This window comes from Microtus pennsylvanicus, chromosome 11 (genome assembly GCF_037038515.1).
Source record: "Microtus pennsylvanicus isolate mMicPen1 chromosome 11, mMicPen1.hap1, whole genome shotgun sequence".
Taxonomy (NCBI): domain Eukaryota; kingdom Metazoa; phylum Chordata; class Mammalia; order Rodentia; family Cricetidae; genus Microtus; species Microtus pennsylvanicus.
In genome coordinates, this window is record NC_134589.1 from 76,761,880 (window position 1) to 76,768,308 (window position 6,429).

Below are 6,429 nucleotides of genomic sequence, written 5' to 3' on the forward strand. Positions count from 1 at the left end.
GGCAGACTTGCATGTGTAATGGGTGTGGGGAAAGGGAACCAGACAGCACAGAACAGAATCAAGAGAGCTTTGTGCATGCAAGAGGAGATCACCCTGCCATTCTCTTTTCAGGAACTGAGAGGAGTCTGGGGAAGAATGTAGCTGGGAACAACAGGAGTAAGTCAAGTGTATAACCAGCCCTTGTGAACCAGAGTCAGACAGGCCCACCCAAAGGAACAGGGCCAAGAATCCATGAAGGCTCCTACCATTGGAAATTTGAGGTTTGATCATCAGAAGCTGCTTTCCGTGGTTTCCGTAAGTCACAGCTCCTAATCTCTGCTTTAGATCTTCTGCTGGATGCCCATTGCACATAGACTAAAATGAAAACCCACTGAAGGCCTCCACTGAGCTCCCTGACTTGTCACGTGGGTCCCTGCCTGACTGTACTTACCAATATTTTTCCCATCAGTACCATGGCATCGCCGTTCACAGCCTCATACTTAGCCTGCTTCCTTTACAGCAGCTACCAACCCCTCTAGTTTGTCTATCTTTCTACTTGTTTACTGCATATCATCACCCACTGGTTTCTTGCTCCTGTGTGTGTGTGTGTGTGTGTGTGTGTGTGTGTGTGTGTATGTGTGTGTGTGTGAGGGAGAGAGAGAGAGAGAGCTATTTGCATTTAAGCTAAGTGTCATCTGCCCCCAAAGCAATGCTAAGAATGTCTGCACATTTGACCTGAATTTCTTGATTGCACAGATGAATAGCATGCCAAATGATGCAAAAAAAAGTTCAGATTTCTAATTCCTACTTTAAAAAAAAGGCCAGGTTTATAGACGAATAAAAGCAGGTGTTTGAAAACAATTTAAGCCTAGAGTATCAGATGACCCAAGTTAAACACTATCAAAAAAAAATCTGAAAACCAGTCCTTGAGGTGTAGTAATAAGGGCGGCGGGGCTGTGTCCCCAGCACCCCGGCTGCCTGCTTGGCTAGCTTATGCCCCGAAATAATTCCACACAAACTGTATTCATTTAATCACTGCTTGGCCCATTTCTATCTAGCCTCTTCTAGGCTAACTCACGAACCTGGACTAGCCCATTTCTAATATTCTATGTAGCACAGCTAGGTGCGCTTACCGGGAAGATTCTAGCCTAAGTCCATCCTGGGTCGGAGCTGGGGCATGGCGTCTCTCTAAGGCGTCTGCTCCGGAGAGGAGAGCTGTGGAGTCTGAGCTCACTTCCTCTTCCTCCCAACATTCTGTTCTGTTTACTCCATCTACCTATGTCCTAACCAATAAAATGGGCCAAGGCAGTTCCTTTATTAGGCAATGACCTTCCTCCATCATTGAGGTCGATTTCTAAGATAACAGTAGGATATCCTCATGAACCTACTTGCCAGTGAAACTGCTGGAAATTATTAAAAACCAACATTTAACACCCCGAGCACATCAAGAAATAAAGTCTACTCATGAAAATCAAGTAAGAAAAGCAAGACAGGCAGACATTAATCCCACAGATATGCAGAGATTAAATGAAAGCAAGGAAGACACAAATGATAAATTCGGGAAGTGGTTGGAAAAGAATGAAAACCACAAGATGAAGTTGTTAAAACTGCAGGTGCACTGAAGCACTGCCGAGAGGAAATTCATCACTGCCAGAGAGAAGGGAAAATCTCAAGTAACCAACCCATCTACTTTAAGACGTCAAGGGATAAAAGCAAACCAAACTTCCAAAGAGCAGAGGGAAGAACACACCAGAGATAGGAATGGGAGTTAATGGAATTGGAAGAGACAAACAATGGAGAAAAAGCCATAAAACCAAAGACGAGTTTTCTGAAAACTTCAAGTGATACACTTTATCTAGGTTGATGTGGGGGTTAGGATGACTCATTACTGGAATGGAAAATACAGAATAGGACATTGTCACTAACCTTAGAAATCAAAAGGATTAAAATGGAATGCTATGGATGGCCATATTCTAGGAAATTAAATAAGCTTGCAGTGGACACAGTTCCAGAAAGACTGACATGACATGACCCACCTCAAGAAGCATTAGTCTGAACAGATCTATAGCAAGAAAAAGAATGAATTAAAACCTACAGAAAGTACCACAAAGAAATGTTCATACCCAGGTGGATTTACCAGTGAATTCTACCAAATATTTAATATCAATTCCCTTCAAGATCTCTAAAACAGAAAATGAAATACTTCCCATCTTGCTTTATGAGATCAGAATTACCCCCCAACTCACACACACACACACACACACACACACACACACACACACACATCCATCACAAGAAAGGGAAATAGTCTATTTTCTGATGGGGGAGAGTCTTCTGTTTTGTGTTAATTTCATTGGCTAAATAAAAAGACTGCCTTGGCCCTTTAATAGGACATAAAATTAGGTAGGCAGAGTAAACAGAACAGAATGCTGGGAGAAAGAAGCTGAGTCAAGGAGTCGCCATGATTCTCCCACTCGAGACAGACGCAGGTTAAGATCTTGGTAAGCCAGCTCGTGGTGCTACACAGAATATTAGAAATGGGTTAGATCAAAACGTAAGAGCTAGCCAATAAGAGGTTAAAACTAATGGGCCAAGCAGTGTTTAAAAGGATACAGTTTCCGTGTAATTATTTCGGGTAAAGCTAGCAGGGTGGCGGGACACAGCCCTGCCGTTCATATTACTACAATTTTCCCTCATAAATGCAACAGTGAAATTCTCAACAGGATACTCAAACTGGACCCAGTAGCATGTGGAATCCAGACAGTCCGATTTTACAGTCGAAATAAGAAAATTATTTTCAATTCAGTTCTGCCTGCCTCTCTGATTGACAGGTACACCTGCTGAGAGGGAGGCTTCCTGGAAGCGACCTCCTGGTGGCGTGCATTCCAGTTGACAAGCGTGGCGAAGAGACACGCAAGCACATCTGCCTGGGAGTCTCCGGAGAAACCTTCGCTGGAATGTGCATAGCACCCTTCACCACAGCTCAAGAAACCTTAGAGAGGCATGGAGATGATGCAGAGGAAAGGAATACGAACTAAATAAATACATTTTATGAGTTCCTCAGACTTTGGGGAAAAGATAGAGTATTCCGTCCCTCTCACACCCATATATGGTAAGTATTCTTAGGGTTTCTCAAGCACTCTGGCAAGCACTCACGGTTTCACAGCCATGATCTGCAGGCACCATCAGCTCTGGTTTAAAAGAAACTAATGCAAATGGTTTGTGTTAACTAGTTCTTGTATTGGTGCTGGATCACAGCTGTCAGAAGCGCTTTGTTAATGAACCTCAGAACATCACATAAGTAATTAGAGAGACAGGAAAGGTATTTATCACTCACCTCACAAGAAACCCACAATCAGCCAGTGGGCTTAGCTCATCAACTCAGCAAGGTCATTAAAATTTTGTTTTCTGTTTAGCGCATCACCCTTAACAGAAATATGCTTCTGTGTTCAATACCACAAAGTGGATATTCTGGCTCTCCACATCACATTTGTTTCCAAGGCAGAAAGAATGAGGAAAATTTATCATTTATTATGGGTATTTAACATTGATCTGTGCCTTTTATAAAAATCAAAATACTTCTCTAAGAGTCTGTTGTGGTTCGTTTATGAAATGTCTCCCCACCCTAGCCTGGTGCTTGAACACTTAGCCTCCAACTAGTGGTACTGTTTGGAAAGACTGTGGAACCTTTAGGGAGTGGAGCCTTGCTGGAGGAAGTGAGTTACTGGCTGGGAGGGGCTTGAAGCTTGATAGCCAGACACAGTTCCTGTTCACTCTCTGCTGCCTGCTGACTTGATATGATGGTCAACCCCGTATTCCTGCCACCGTGTTTCTCCTACCTCGATGGATCCTATCTCCTCTGTGAGCACACATAAGTCCTTACCCCTTAAGTTGCTTCTTGTGTTCTTTGTTACAGTAATGAGAAAAGTAATGATTATAGACCCTAACCCAATTTAATAACATAGTCTGTTAGACTGAAGTGGGACTCTCAGGGTCTCCTCTGGATTAAAGTGAAAGCTAGGAATGAAAGAAAATTAGTGAAAATGAAAGAGGGCCCCAGTTGTCTTAAAACAATGCTGTCCTAGCTTTTTGTTTGTTCGTTTTGTTTTGTTTTCCAAACTGGTATAAAACAAAAATCTCTATGAGAGCATAAAGAAAACAGACTTTATTTTGACATTCAGTTCAAGATTCTAGTTTAGCACAACGAGGAAATCACAATAGCAGGAGCTTGAGGTCACATTGTATCCACAGTCTACAGACAGTGATGGATGTTTGTGCTCGGTTCAGGTTCTTCATTTTACACACAAGCCCAGGGAATGATACCACCCACAGTGGAGAGCTCTTCCCATGTCTGTTAGCCTAGTGGGGACAATCCTTTACAAGTCTATATGAAGGCCCATCTCCCAGGCTATTCTAGAGTTCAAGACCCTTGGTGGAATTAAGAAAGGTGCTGAGCCAAATCAGGATTCTACCAGCAATTAGAGACCCGCAGATGGCTGCAGGGAGCATCTCTAAGAGCATCTATGCAGTGCCATGCAAGAGTTATTTTCGACTCATATACTATGTCATCTTCACAGCTTCCTGGGTGTCAAGAAGATGCTGTTCCTTACAGATGTCAAGTTAGACTCTGCTAGGTGAGTGGCCTTTCTGCTCAGTAGAGCTTTCTAACATGTGATTCTCAGAAGGACAGCAATCCTGCGGATGAGATCTTCTGAAGAAATGCTGAATTTCAAACACTGCCCCATGGAGCACTCTTAAAACATCTCCTGAGAGCTGTATATGCCCTGTCCCATATAACTACCTTAAAAATCCTCCGACACAGAGGCTTTTACAAGTAGGCAGACCCAGTTGTCTACAGATTGCACTGCTGTTCGGTGAAGAACAGCCACAGAGTGGTAGAATCAAGAGTCAAATCAAAACAATCTCTTTCAGAGCTCATACTCCATCAAGCACACACGGCTGGAGTGATTGCGCAGTGTTTGTGAGGACTTACTGTTCTTGCAGAGAATAAGGGCTCGGTTCCCAGCTCTCAATAACTCACACCTATGCGTAGCTCCAGTTCTAAAGTATCCTATGCCCTCTTCTGCCCTCCTCAGGTACCAGGCACACAGTGATACATACACACATACATACACACACACACACACACACACACACACACACACACACACACACACACACACATATATATATATATATATATATATATACATGCATACATACATACATGCAGGCAAAACTCCCATACACATAAAAATAAACAAACCTTAAAATATTCTTTTGTCCCAAGACTTCTCAGAGCCTTAACTCTACTGAAAATGTGCTAATAAAATAAAATATCCTAGAATTTCTAATAAAAATACTCAACTTGCTAACCAGAGGATCCCATTCACAGGATACCTGGCAGAACTGTGAGGGAATAGTGTCAACAACTTCTGCAAGGACTGGTGTGGCAAAGAATTGACCCATGAGCTAAAAACCAGGCTTTTGTTTCTCTCCCTCCCGCCAACGCTTATGGCTTTTTCTACCTGTCTCTCAAAATTTCAATATTCCCTTTCGACCAATCTTCTCCAGGAAGGTGGTGTGGAACTCTGAGTACAGTTTTGATGTTCCTCTTTGTGGTCTGTATAGCATCACAGGGGACATTTTGGACAATATATGAAACATTTTCATTGTAATGACTTTGGTGCTTTGAAAGAAATTACTCCCCCCCTAAGCCCATATAGGAAGTGGGACTTGATAGAATAGGTGTGGCCTTATTGAAGGAAGTGATCACTGGGGATGCTTCAAGATCTCCAATTTTCAAGCTGCATCCCATGTGCCATTCTCTTCCTGCTGCCTGCAATCAAGATGTAGAATTCTCAGCTCCATGTCCAGCATCATATCTGCCTGCGTGCAGCCATGCTTCCTGCCACGATAATAACAGACCAAACCTCCCAACTGTAAGCCAGCCCCAATTAAATGTTTTCCTTTGTCAGATTGCCTGGGTCATGGTGTCTCTTCATAGCAGAAAAAAACCCTAACTAAGACAATGACCACATGAGAGCAACATATTATTGGCATTTAATGAGCATAGACCAAGGACAGTCTGAAAACTCTCTGATGCTCAGGGCCAGGCCCCAGCCCCTTTCCTGCCCCATAACAAGAAATTATTTCACTCTCCCCTTTGCTTGTCTGGACTGGTTCCTCTTCCAGCTGTCAATTCCTTTGGACATTGCTTAATTTTTAATCATCATTTAGTTTGCATTTAAAAATGGGTTTCATTGTGATATTTAAATATACGTATGTATCATTGTGTCCTGCTTGAGTTCATCTCATAATCCTCCCTATCCCTTCCTCATTTCAAATCTTTCCCCTGGACTCAGCGCTCCAGCGCTCCAGCGCTCTCTCTCTCTCTCTCTCTCTCTCTCTCTCTCTCTCTCTCTCTCTCTCTCTCTCTCACTTTCTCTC

The 6,429-nt window shown here is 42.9% G+C and overlaps 1 long non-coding RNA gene across 2 annotated transcripts; it reads left to right on the plus strand.

Annotated features, from left to right (window-relative positions):
• The first annotated feature begins 2,431 nt into the window (after nucleotides 1-2,431).
• On the plus strand, nucleotides 2,432-5,958 carry LOC142859485 (uncharacterized). 2 transcript variants are annotated; one of them, XR_012912205.1, is made up of 4 exons: nucleotides 2,432-2,480; nucleotides 2,811-3,091; nucleotides 4,557-4,613; nucleotides 5,375-5,958. It is a non-coding gene; the product is annotated as an uncharacterized LOC142859485 (long non-coding RNA). The 2 variants fall into 2 exon arrangements; XR_012912204.1 differs by lacking the exon at nucleotides 5,375-5,958 and having other exon boundaries at nucleotides 4,557-5,192.
• Nucleotides 5,959-6,429: the final 471 nt, after the last annotated feature.